The sequence below is a fragment of the Papio anubis genome, chromosome 10 (assembly GCF_008728515.1).
Source record: "Papio anubis isolate 15944 chromosome 10, Panubis1.0, whole genome shotgun sequence".
NCBI classification, from domain to species: Eukaryota; Metazoa; Chordata; class Mammalia; order Primates; family Cercopithecidae; genus Papio; species Papio anubis.
In genome coordinates, this window is record NC_044985.1 from 93,907,061 (window position 1) to 93,921,280 (window position 14,220).

At 35.9% G+C, this 14,220-nt stretch overlaps 1 protein-coding gene across 6 annotated transcripts in view; it reads right to left on the reverse strand.

Annotated features, from left to right (window-relative positions):
* Positions 1 to 14,220, reverse strand: part of KANSL1L (KAT8 regulatory NSL complex subunit 1 like) — a 140,013-nt gene that overhangs the window by 106,523 nt on the left and 19,270 nt on the right. The gene's annotated exons all lie outside the window — the stretch shown is intronic.

The following is a 14,220-nucleotide window of genomic DNA, read 5'->3' on the forward strand; positions in this document are numbered from 1 at the left end:
GCTTAACATTGGGATTCATGCTTTTTAAAAATCATTTTTAGCTTTATTAAGATTCAAATTACAAAAATATTACATATTTATGGTATACATATTTATATATTAACATGATGCTGTCCTATATGTACACATTGTATAAGATTAAACCATGCTAATTAACATATCCGTTGCCTCATATAATTTTTCTATGGTAGGAACATTTAACATTTTTTATGGTAAGAACATAGAAAATATCGTAAGTCAAAATGCATTGAATTGGTCAGGCGCAGTGGCTAATGCCTGTAATCCCAGCACTTTGGGAGGCCAAGGCAGGTGGATCACCTAAGGTCAGGAGTTCAAGACCAGCCTGGAGAACATGGCAAAATCCCATCTCTACTAAAAATATAAAAACTAGCCAGGTGTGGTGGCAGGTGCCTGTAATCCCAGCTACTGGGGAGGCTGAGGCAGAAGAATTGCTTGAACCTGGGAGGTAGAGGTTGCAGGGAGCCAAGATCGTACCACTGGACTCCAGCCTGGGTGACAAAGCAAGACTCCATCTCAAAACAAAACAAAAAGAAAAGAAATGCATTCAATTATGTCTCAATAAACTCAACTTAAAGTTGAAAAATTGTAAGTTGAGCCATCATAAGTCAGGGACTCAATACAGTATGTTATTATTAACTACAGTCACCATGCTGACAATCTCCAGAACTTACTCCTCCTGACATCCACACCTACACACACTACATTTTCCTTATCTATTCATCTGTCAGTGGTCACAGTTTGACTGCATACTTTGGCCACTGTAAATGAGTATCAACATGAGAGTGCAGGTGTCAATTCAACATACTGATTTAATTTCCTTTTGATATATACTCAGAAGTAGGATTATTGGGTCATATGGTAATTCTATTTTAAATTTCCAGAGAAACCTCCTTACCATTTTCTGTAATATCTGTGCTTATTTACATTCCCACAGTGTACAAGAGTTTCCTTTTATCTGTATCCTCTCCAACATTTGTTATTCTTTGTCTTTCTTGTAATACCCATTTTAATAGGTGGAGATGGTATCTCACTGTAGTTCTAATGGGTATTTCCCTGATGATTAGTGATGTTGAGCACTTTCTCAGCTGTGTCTTGGTCATTTGTATACTTTTTTTTTTTTTTTTTTTTGATTCAGGGTCTCACTCTGTCACCCAGGATGGAGTGCAGTGGCGCGATCTTGGCTCACTGCAACCTCAACCTCCTGGGCTCAAGTGATCTTCCCATCTCAGTCTCCTGAGTAGCTGGAACTGCAGGTGCATACCACCATGCCTGGCTATTTTTGTATTTCTTTGTAAAGACGGCGTTTTGACATGTTACCCAAGTTGGTCTCAAATTCCTGAGCTCAAGCAATCCACCAGCCTACGCCTCCTTGGCCCCTTTGCCCATTTTTTAATCAGGTTATTTGTTTTCTTACTATTGAGTTGTTTAACTTCCATATGTACTTTGGAAATCCCCCCTTTTCAGATGTATAGTTTGCAAATATTTTCTCCGATTCATAGGTTGTCTCTTCACTCTGCTGTTTCTTTTGCTGTGTCAAACCTTTTTAGTTTGATGCAATTTCATTTGTCTACTTTTGCTTTTGTTACCTGTGCTTTGGAGTGCATATCCAAAAAACATTTGCCAACACCAATGTCGAGAAGCTTTTTCTCTGTTTTACTCTAGTAGTTTTACAGTTTCAGGTCTCATGTTGAAGTCTTCAATCACCTCAAGTTGATGTGTGAATTTGGGGTAAGATAAGGGTCCAATTTCATTCTTTGATATGTAGATAACCAATTTTCCCAACACTGTTGAAAAGGTTATCCCTTCCTCATTGTGTGCTCATAGCATCTTTGTTAAAGAATAATTGGCCATAAATGCATGGATTTATTTCTAGGCTCTCTATTCCGTTTCATAAGTATATGTGTGCTTTTAATTCCAGTAGCATGCTGTTTTGATTATTATAGTTTTCTTAATGTATTTTGAAGTCAGGTAATAAGGTGCCTCCAGCTTTGTTCTTTTTGCTCAAAGTTGCTTTGGTTCGTGGGGTCTTGCTTGGTTTTACATAAATTTTAGAATTTTTTTCCCATTTCTATGGAAAATACCAGTGGAATTTTGATAATAATTATATGGAATTTGTAGATTGCTTTGGGTGGTATGGACATTTTAACAATTCTTCCAATCCATGAACACAGGATGTTTTTCCATTTGTCTCTTTTTCCATTTTTTCATCAATGTTTAGTTGTTGGTGTACAGATCTTTCACCACCATGGTTAAATTTATTCCTAAGTATTTTACCATTTTAAGTAGGATGGTTTCTTTTGGACAGCTTAATATTAGTGTATAGAAATAATACAGATCTTTGTAGATTGATTTTATATCCTGAAACTCTAACTAATGTATTTCTAACATTGTTTTGATGGGGTCTTTACAGTTTTCTATCTCTAAGATGTCATCTGCAAAGAAAATTTAACTTCTTCCTTTCCCTGATTTGGATGCTTTTTTCTTTTCTTTCCTCTCTCTTCCCCTTTCCCTCCTCCCTTCCTATTCTTTTCTTTTTCTTCCTTCCTTCCTTCCCTCCCTCCCTTCCTCTTCCTCTCTCTTCTTTCTTGTTTGTCTTTCTTTTCTTCCTTTCTTCTTTTCTTGCCTTTCTTTTTCTCTCTTATTTATTTTTACGCCTAACAAACCTGTCTAGCAATTCCAGTATATGTTGAATAGAATGGTCAGAATAGGTGGTATGATCTGAACAATGTCCTCAAAATTCATATGTTAAAACCCAATTCCCAATGTGGTGGCCTTAAGAGGTTGGGCCTTTGGAGACAATTAGGTGATTAGGCTCCACCTTTATCATGAGATTAATACCCTTATTAAAAAGGCCTGAGGAAACTTGTTTTCCCTGTCCACCATGTGAGATGAGAGGCAGAAAACACCAACATGAGGCAAAGAACAAGTCCTCACCTGACACTGAATCTGCTGACAACTTGGTCTTGGACTTCCCAGCCTCCAGACTGTAAAAAAATTCTTTTGATAATACGTTACTGAGTCTAAGGTATTTTCTTACAGCAGCCCAAGCAGACTGAAATGGTCTTAGAGGAAAAGGTTTCAAGTTTTTGCCACTAAATTGAATGTTAACCCAATTCATATCATATATGGCCTTTATTGGTAGAGAGGTACATTTCTTCAATACCTAATTTGGTGAAAGCCTGAATTCTGTCAAATCCTTTTGCTGCAAATGTATTGAGATAAGAATATGTTTTTTGTCCTTCATTCTATCAATGTGGTGTATCCTATTTATTGATTTGTATATGTGGAACCATCCTTGCATCCCAGGAATAAATTCCACTTGACTGTGGTGAATGATCCTTTTAATGTGTAGTTAAATTCAGTTTGTTAGTATTTTGGCAAGGATAGTCACAAAGGACATTGGCCTATAATCTGTTTTTTGTTTTTTTTCTTATAGTGTCCTTTTCTGGGTTTGGTATCAGAGTAATGCTGGCCTCATAAAATGAGTTTGAAAGTATTCCCTTCTCTTTAAATTTTTTTTCGAGTACAGTGAAGTCATCAGGTACTGGGCTTTCCTTTGATGGGGGTCTTTATTACTGTTTTCATCTCTTTATTTGCTATTGGTTAGTTCCAATTTTCTATTTCTTCATGATTCATGTTAGAGTCTATGTGCCTAGGAATTTATGCATTTATAGGTTATGCAATTTGTTGGCATAGAGATGTTCCATAATAGTCTCTTATGATCCATTATATTTCTGTGGTATCAGCTGTAATGTCTCCTTTTTCATTTCTGATGTTATATATTTGGGTCTTTTTTCGTTTCTTACTGTAGCTAAGGTTTGCTAATTCTGCTTATCTTTACAAAAAATCAATTCTTGCTTTCATCGATCTTTTCTGTTGTTTTTCTAATATCTTCTGCTTTGATCTTATTTCCTTCTTGTACTAATTTTGGGATTAGTTTGTTCTTCTTTTTCTGCTTCCTTGAAGTATAATGTTGTTTGAGATGACTTTTTTAATGTAGGTGTTTTTTAATGTCTGGCTTTTCAGAAACATTTTGCTTAATTTCCACATATCTGTGAATTTTCCAAAATTCCTCCTGTTACTTATTTCTAATTTCATACCATTTTGGTTGGAAAAAATACTTGATATGATTTCAATCATGTTGGTTAAGATTTGTTCTGCGGCCTAACATATGATCAATCCTGAAGAATGTTCCATATGCACTTGGAAACAATGTATATTATGATGTTGGATGGAATATTCTATATATGTCTGTTAGGTCCATTTGGCATAAACTATAGTTCCAGCCCAATGCTTCCTTTTGATTTTCTGTCTGGATGATTTATTCATTGTTGAAAGTGGGGTATTAAAGTCTCCTACTATTATTGTATTGCAGTCTATTTCTTCCTTCAGATCGATTAATATTTGCTATATTTAGATTCTCTGATATTGGTTACATACGTTTATAATGTACTATCCTCTTAACAAACTGGTGTCTTTATCAATATCTACTTACCTTTTTGTCTCTTTTTACATGTTTTGACCTAAAGTGTATTTTTTTCTGATATACATGTAGCCACCCCTGCTCTCTTTTGGTTCCCATGTGCATGGAATACCACATTTTATTCTTTCACTTTTAGTCTGTGTCCTTATACTTGAAGTGAGCCTCTTACAGGGCACATATAGCTAGCTGGGTGTTAAAAAAAAAATCCATTCACTGACAATATGTTTTTAAATTGGATAATTTAATACATTTATATCTAAGGCAATTGTTGATAGGTAAAGGTTTATTATTGCCTTTGTGTTCACAATTTTTTTTTTTTTAATTTTTTGTTGTTGTTGTTAGACAGAGTCTGGCTCTGTTGCCCAGGCTGGAATGCAGTGGCGCAATCTCCACTCACTGCAAGCTCTGCCTCACAGGTTCACGCCATTCTCCTGCCTCAGTCTCCAGAGTAGCTGGGACTACAGGCACCTGCCACCACGACCGGCTAATTTTTTTGTATTTTTAGCAGAGACGGGGTTTCACTGTGTGAGCCAGGATGGTCTTGATCTCCTGACCTCATGATCCGCCCGCCTCAGCCTCCCAAAGTGCTGGGATTACAAGCGTGAGCCACCACACCTGGCCTGTTTTTTTTAAAAATCAGATTCTTTGTTCCTTTCTTCCTCTCTTGCTGTCTTCCTTTGTGATCTGGTGATTTTCTGTAATTATATGCCTGGATTCCTTTCTCTTCATCTTTTGTATATCTACTATAGGTTTTTGCTTTGTGGTTACAATGAGGCTTAAGAGAACAATTCATAGTTATTAGGAGTCTATTTGAAGCTGATAATAACTTCAATTTCATATATTAAATCTCTATACTTTTATTCCTATTCTAGCTTTTGATATCACAATTTACATCTTTTCATATTGTACATCCTATGACAAATTATTGTAGCTATTTTTAATAGCTTTGTCTTTTAATTATAAAAACATAAGTGATTTATATACCACCATTACATTATTATTCTGAATTGACTATTTCCTCACTATCACCAGTGAGTTTTACACTTTCATATGTTTTCATGTTCCTAATTAGCATTCTGTTTTTTTCAGCCTGAAGAATTCTCTTTACCATTTCTTGTAAGGCAGGTTAGTGATGATGAACTTTCTCAGATTTTGTTTGTCTGGGAAAGTCGTCTTTCTCCCTTTCTGAAGGACAGTTTTGTTGGGTAAAGTATTCTTGGTTGGTAGGTTTTTTTTTTCCCCCCAGCACTTTGAATATATCATCCCACACTTTCCTGGCTTACAAAGTTTCTGCTTAGAAATGTGCAGATAACTTCCTGAGAGCTCCCTTGTATGTGAAGATTTTCTCTTGCTATTTTCAATAGTCTCTCTGTGATTTTTGACAGTTTGACGATAATATGTTGTAGTGTGGTCTTTGGTTTGAAAATGACTGGAGACCTTGGACCCTCCTTTACCTCAATGTGGTATCTCTCCCCAGATTTGTGATGTTTTCAGTCATTGTATCTTTAAAAATACTTTCTACCCCTTCTCTCTTCTCCTTCCTTAATTGCTATAATGTGAACAATTAGCTCTCTTCCCCAGATTTGTGATGTTTTCAGTCATTATATCTTTAAAAATACTTTCTACCCCTTCTCTCTTCTCCTTCCTTAATTGCTATAATGTGAACATTAGCTCTCTTGAGGATATCCCATAAATTGCACAGGCTTTCTTCACTCCTTTTCATTATTTTTCCTTCTCTGACGGGATATTTTCAAATAACCTGTATTTGAGTTCACAGATTCTTTATTCTGCTTGATCAATTCTGCTGCTGATGCTGTTGCATTTTTCACTTTCTTCAGTTTATATTCAGCTCCAGAATTTCTGCCTAGTTATCTTAGTTATCTTTTTTTTTTAATAATTTCAATCATTCTGTTAAACTTCTCATTTTATTTCTGTATTGTTTTCCTGATTTTGTTGAACTGCCCCTCTGTGTTCTCTCGTATTTTACTTAAAAGAATCATTTTGAATTATCTGCCAAGATATTCATAGATCTTCTATTTCTTTAGGGTTAGTTCCTGCAAAATTATCATGTTCTTTGGTGGTATGCTTCTTTGGCTTTTCATGTTGCTTGTTACTTTGAATTAATGTCTGCATAGTTGATGAAGCAGTCACCTCCTTCTGACTTCATATACTGGTTTCAGTGAGGAAAAAAACTTCTCCTTCAGGTGGGTGTGAGGACAACAGCTGGGTACAGTGTGACACGTCTGACTCCAGTAAATGCATAGCAGCAAAATCTCTGTACAGCTCTATCAACTGATGTTAGCACTGCCAAAGATCACAAGGATCCTCAGCAGCCACTGTCTACAGCAGTAGCAAGGGCTATTGGGTGTTCCAGTCATGAAGACTGGTGGGGTCAGTCCTCCTGATCTCTTTTTCTCCTACCAGGAAAGCTGTGGCCAGTGGAATCCCTCTTGGCACTGGGTCTAACTTGCAGGTGCATTTGCAGTGGTGACAGCAATGGTATCTCATATGAGTCATCCATGAAACAGCTAACAATTTGGATTCTGGAGCATGGGCATGTGTAGGAGCCATGGCTCCAGGGTCTAGTGCTGAGGTGGCACCCATATCCAGAGTGCAGGTTCCCCCATTCCCATGTTAGTAACAATGTGCAAGATGTGACTGCTTTTGGAGCTGCCAGGGGGCTGAGATCCAAAGCAGCAGCACACACAGAGCTACAATGTTTCCAGGGTCTGGGGCATGGACTCACTCACTGTGGTAGAAGTAGTTTCATAGACAGAGAAACCACAGCTCCAGGGCCCAGGGTACAGATTATTCCATAAAGGCAGTGGTTCTTGTTTCTGAGGCATGGGCACACAGGGAATTACAAAGGTTCTGGGATCCAAGGAGTGGGCTAGTACATTGCGATGATGGCTCAGATGTCAGAGGCACAGATGTTTAAAGAGTGGCAATGGAGCCAATGTTCATAGCAAAGCAACCTGGGCTCCAAGGCTTGGATTGAGGCTAGTCCACAGCCACAATGGCTCTTGTGTTTGAGGTGAGAATGTGCATAGTGGGACAGAATCTGGAATGTGGATATGTGGTCATGGAGCCAAGGTCTGGTGTGTGGGCATGCACGAGGCAGTTGAAGCTCTAGAGTCTGGGGCTCATGTTAGGATTGGGAGGGTGGTGGTCCCAATCCTGGACACGCAGCTCCTTCTTGGTGGCGGTGGTGGGGGTAGGGGATGCAACCACATCTTCCTCTCTAGGGATCCACAGTGGTGATGGCTGTTGATCACCTCAATGGCAAAAGATACTGATGTTGTGGCCAGTGGTGACTATGGTAGCACCCACCATGTACCTGATACTGACAGCCCCCACCTTTCTTTGTTTCTAGCCATCTCCAGATGTCTCAGGTATGCCAGTCTCCCCAGCTATCCTTTCTGTGCAGTTATCCTCTGGATTTTTGTTTGTTTGTTCACTCCACTATGTTGTTGCAGATTTGTACTTAAACATTTGAGCCCTCCCAAGGTTACTTTCATTCACGGAAAGATACCTAGTTCTTGTTTTTTGTTCGGGAATGAAGACTGGTATCTCCTACCCGACTATCTTGCTTATATCACTCAGCTGAGCTGTGCTTTCTTGTCAAAATTAGGAAAACAAAGGTGATCATTTCCGATGACAAATACAATTAACACCTGCATAACTTCTGCAAACAGCTTTACTATTCTGCTTTCTCCATACAGGACATAAATGCCATTTTGTTTCATCTATGAAGGTGGTTTATTTTTAAGTAAAGGTATATAGAACATTTAAGTGATACATATTATATAGAAGTCTCAAAGAAAATTATGTTATGATCACCTGTAGACTTTTCTAAGCAATATGGTCCAAGAGGATGAGTTTCTCCACCTCTCCCCAGCCTGTGAGAATCAAGGCAATCAAAAGAGTTATTTACTTGGTCATCCTCAGATGTGTTGGGGTGAAGAAGAGAGGATTGTGATTCACTAATTTATAGCAAGATTTAAAGAAATTAATATATATACAAGCAATCTGATGCTTTTTTTCATCAAAAACTTCAACTTTATAGTAATATCTTAATTTTCCTTTGAAAACAAAACACCTTTTTTTCTTTTTGTTATGTGGATGTTGAAAATGATTCAGTCAATTTAACTTTGGCCTAAGCCAGCTAAAGTCTGTAGATATAGAAGTACAGCCTTAAATGGGAGTTAAAGGACCAGGCTAAAATCCCAGCTTTGCCATTAACTAACTAACAACACTGAGAGAAAATCTAGTACACATGTAGTCTTTTAAACATCACGTTGCAAAAAATAAAAAAAAAAGCCTTTTTAAAATCAAATGAGCTTATTTTAATTGAAGTACTACTTCCCTCAAAGATGTCCACATGCCACAGTAGACAATATTTCTTGCTTGGGCATGGTAGCTCATGCTCTCATACCAGCAATTTGGGAGGCCAAGGCAGGAAGACAGCTTAAAGCCAGGAATTCAAGACCATCCTGGGCAACATAGCTAAACCTTGTCTCTATAAAAAAATTTTAATATTTAGCCAATCATGATGGCACACATCTGTAGTCCTAGCTACTCAGGCAGGAGGATCCCTTGAGCTGAAGAGTTCAGACTGCAGTGAGCTATGACTATGCCACTGTACTCCAACCTGGGCAACAGAGTTGAGACCTTGTCTCTAAAAATAAAAAGAAAAATAAATAAAATATTTCTTTCCCATTTTTAGCTACTAGTTCATTCACAATTACACTTTTGAATTTTTGCCCTTTACTTCCCTTCCACTTCTCCCACAGAAAGGAAAAGGTTCTTCATTTAAGTATCATTTGCAAATTTCCTAGAATTCACTCAACTTTTTGTTTTCCTTATAAACAAAATAAAACAAAATTCAACTTGTCCCATCTGTCAGACATGCAGGGAATAAAAAAAGATAACAAATACAAAAAAACCTATAAACTCCACATTATACAAATACAAAGTTACTCTTGTTTACAATGAATAATGAAATGTTATCAGTCTCTTCGCCCTTTGAATCTTGGCACTGAGTTTCTACTCCTATTTATCCAATTCCTCAAAGGGAAATACTGGATCACCTTGCTTTTCAGTTCTTTTCCTTTCCATTAGCAAAGCAGGAAAGCAAGAACAAAACCATGAGTATCCATTTCTATGGGTCTGCAAAAAATTAATTATTTTCTATTTTTTAATCTGGAGTCTCCCAACAGCTCTTACTAAACATCAACAATTCCCCTTTCTTCTTTGGTGAATGCCTAAATCTATTGAAAAGAATTCCCTTAATCAAGTCTGCTTATTTACATATCTAAGTAAAAACTTTAAGAAAATTTGAATATATGGTGACCAATTTAGGGATAGAGTGGGATTTTTTTTCCCCAACATTTGAAACAATTGTGTGATTTGGAAGATATTGGTAGGTTTCCTGGAATAAGACAAGCAGCATTATTTCTTCCTTTTCCACAACCCTTGGAAAATTAAAACATGCCTGTGTCAAAATCTGTGTTTCCCCAAAATGCAGCCTGGAAAAATGTAACTGATCCTCATTCCCCCGAAAAAAAAGAAAAGAAATGCTAGAATTCTGTGGCTCTACCATCAGATGAGAAATAACATAATCGTAGCCAACTTTTGTCAGTGACTCACCCACATCCTCTCAAATTTAACCAGTTCAGTGCTCATGGACCTTACTGGACAAATAAAAAGAACACTGGAGGCAAAAATCTATTCATATTACAATGGAAGGACTACATCTTAAACCTACAAAAAACAAAGTCTCCCTACTATGCTTTCCAAAGGAAAGTGACTTTCTTTTACTTCGAATGCATACTAGCCTCTCAACCAAAAGTTATTATTAATGTCAATTAGTAACATCATTATGAATTAAAGTCTATTAGTAATATCATTATGAACTAATTTATTGCCTACTACATTTTTGGAGGAAAAGTAAAAAAGTCAAGCCAAATATATATTTTTTTTAAAAAAAGGTAATTGTAATGACTAATGTGAATAGTATCCAATTTTCTAAAACAATTATATTCCTTCACAGCTAACTTCCTGATCAATTTTTCCTATTAGGGCTACTGACTCAAAGAAAAATAGAAGGCATATAATATTAATACAATCTAAAATTTTTAAGGTAAATATAATGCATTTTACTTATCAACTTTAAAAATTGCAAACATTGAATATTATAATAAAATCATTACTTTTAAATGTCCATATTTTGGTATATTTCATTTATTCAGTCATTGAACATTTATGGGAAGGTCTATGCTGTACAAGAAACATCCTGTGGCCAGTTTAATATTAGAAACAAAGGAAGGAATGGAAAAAACATTAAGTAAACACAATGCAACTCCACAATGAAATTTTTAAAAACCATATATAGAAGAGAGAAATTTCAGATTGCCAGCCTCAATGTTTATGTCTTTACAACTACATATACAAATACAGAAATAGTCATTCATTCACTCAACAAATACCAAGCAATCATTAAACAGAAGACAATACTAGGCTATACGATGAAAGAGTAGTACTAACACTCAAACTGCTTAAAATTAAGTTGAAGTCAACTTTAGTATTAGATCTTATACTTTAAGAAATCAACATATTCAATAAAGACAATGAAAATTTGTGTTAGCACTCACTTAAAAATTTAGAACCACAAAATGCATCTGTTTACTTAGTATTTTATGTTTAAAGTTTCGCTCTGAACTTTATACATTAAAAATACTCATGTAGATTTGAAAACTCTTTTCACAAACGTAGAGAAGAAAATAACAAAAATAAACTTATAAGGATATTTTATATTTAAATATGAATTTAATGACCTGAGATAGAACTGATTAATTCCAACTTTAAAAAACAGAAACTGCTTTTATATTCACACCAAGAGATACAAATAAAGTTATGTCATTTGTTCTTAATATTTAGTCAACTTCAAAATTAATATAATGTTGAGTACAGTCTTTCCCACAAGAAATCTACTAGTGTTAGCAAAAATATTCAAAACAAAATTTTGTATTTAATGTATGGGAAGATATATGAAATCAAGAAATGTTGAATAGATTTCAAGTATTAAAGAAAACCCAAAAAAACAAAAACAAAACAAGTATCGAATAATTCAGTGATATAAAAAATATAAAGAGCTGTTACATAAATTTAGTATTATTGATTTGTATAGATCAGATGAGTTTAACCTTAAAGCAAAGTTTATTTGACCTTCAAAAAATTCAGGTGGGTCTTTAACAACCAAGGCATTAATCATAACATTAAGAGGCCAATAATGCAAGAGGCCAGAATCCTACCTTAATGAACTGATAGTAAATTTCTTAGATTCATTATTTTCTTAAAATTTATGTCTAGAGTCTCTGAATCCCCTCTAGCTGATTATGGGAAAAAGAAAGAGAGTAAGAGAAATAAACTTTTCAAACCAGAACCCAATTTTTTCCAGGTTACTTTCCTTCAGTTTACCTAACAAACTTGCAGAGTTGGTTAAAAATAGGAGGTACATTATTTTGTAAAAAAAAGTGTTTCTATCATTTGAATTTCACCATTTCTGTATTATGTTTCACACAAATGTCTAAACTTAGTGTTGCCTCACCAAATTCAAGAAATAAATGTAAATCTCAAAATCTTTTGAAAAATCAAAATTTATATGCCTTTGATAAGAAATTATCAGAAAGTTGGCCGGGCACAGTGGCTCACGCCTGTAATCCCAGCACTTTGGGAGGCCAAGGTTGGCGGATGACCTAAGGTCAGGAGCTTGAGACCAGCCTGACCAACATGGAGAAACCCTATGTCTACTAAAAATACAAAATTACCTGGGCATGGTGGTGCATGCCTGTAATCCCAGCTACTTGGGAGGCTGAAGCAGGAGAATCGCTTGAACCCAGGAGGCAGAGGTTGCGGTGAGCCAAGATCGCGCCATTGCACTCCAGCCTGGGCAACAAGAGCGAAACTCCATCTCAAAAAAAAAAAAGAGAAAAAGAAAAAGAAATAAAGAAATTATCAGAAAGTAAAAAGTGTGGTATCTACCCTTAATAGGGGTTGGTTAAGACTAGCAGATATATTAGCAAACTGTATAGGACAAAACACAATTTAATGACAAATTGTATGGCAGACTAAGCACTATAGGAAATCAATGAAAGGACTACTAATGAAAATAACATTATAGTTCAAAACGGTCTGAGAAAACAAAATTTTCTTTCTTTTTTTGATATGAGTTTTACTCTCGTCACACAGACTGGAGTGCAAGGGGGTGATATGGAATCACTGCAACCTCCAACTCCTGGGTTCAAGCAATTCTCCTGCCTTAGCCTCCCAGGTAGCTGGGACTACAGGTGCACACCACCATGCTGGGCTAATTTTTATATTGTATTTTTTGTATAGATGAGGTTTTGCTATGTTGCCCAGGCTGGTCTCAAACTTCTGGGTTCAAGCAATCTGGCCACCTGGGCCTCCCAAAGTGCTGGGATTATAGGCGTGAGCCACCACACCCTGACCAAAAGTTTCTTATTCTTGTTTCTAGCTTAAAAAAGACAAATCGCTCCATTAGCTCTTCTCAACAACAAAAAATACTTAATTTACTGAATGTGCCCACTAAATTATATTTAAATACTTCAAAAGTATTGTATACACAAAAATTGGTAAACTTTCAGACTTCTTTCAGAACACATGTACCTAATAATTCTTGTAGCTATAAGAATCGATGCAATGTTGAGAAAACAGCATGTTACAAGAGAATAAGCATATGTTTAGAGTCATATATGTGAGTAAAATCCTGTTTCTGCCACTTACTTGACTTTTTAACCATGGGTAAGTTACTTAACCCATGCTGAGTCTGTTTCTTCTTAAGTGAAATAAGGATAATAACTACCTGCTAGGGTTGTTGAAAGAATTAAATGAGATATCATATGTTAAATAACTAGCACAATGCCAGCCAGAAAAATAATCTGTGCTTATTAACTACTATAAATTCCACATGCAAACAAATTTCAACTACAGTGATATCAGAACACTAGAAGACTAGAATGCCCACTTTGCTTTATATTTTATTTCTCACCATAAAAACTAATACACTGACCTTCTATTTCTTAGTAAACATCAATGTGTTTGGTTTCCAATTCTGTAATTCTCATTTATTTTTGAGAATTTGAAAAAGTTTTCTTTTAACTTTTATTTTAAGTTCAGGGGTACAAGTGCAGGTTTGTTACATAGATAAACTTGTGTCATGTGGGTTTGTTATACAGATTATTTCATCGCCCAGGTTTTAACCCTAATGCCCATTAGTTAATTATTCCTGATCCTCTCCCTCCTCCCACCCTGCACCCTTTAAAAAGCCCCAGTAAGTGTTGTTCCCCTGTACGTATCCATGTGTGACAGACTTCTTTCCCCCAAAATGCCATATATATAAACAGTAATTTACATTAATTTGAGAACAGTAATAGATTCCCTGAAAACTAGATTAAAAATTATGCTTTTTAGACCATTTCAATTAAAATTTAGTCAATTAAATAAAATTAAAAACTCATTTCCTTAGTATCACTGGCCAAATCTTAAGTGTTTAATATCCACATAAGGCTAGTGCCTATTGGACAGCACACATATAAAAGATCCATCATCTCAGAAGTTTCTATTGGACAGAGCTGGTCTGTAGTGTTATCATGGTGTGATAATTGAAACTACTTTTCTCTGCTTTTTATTTTTTA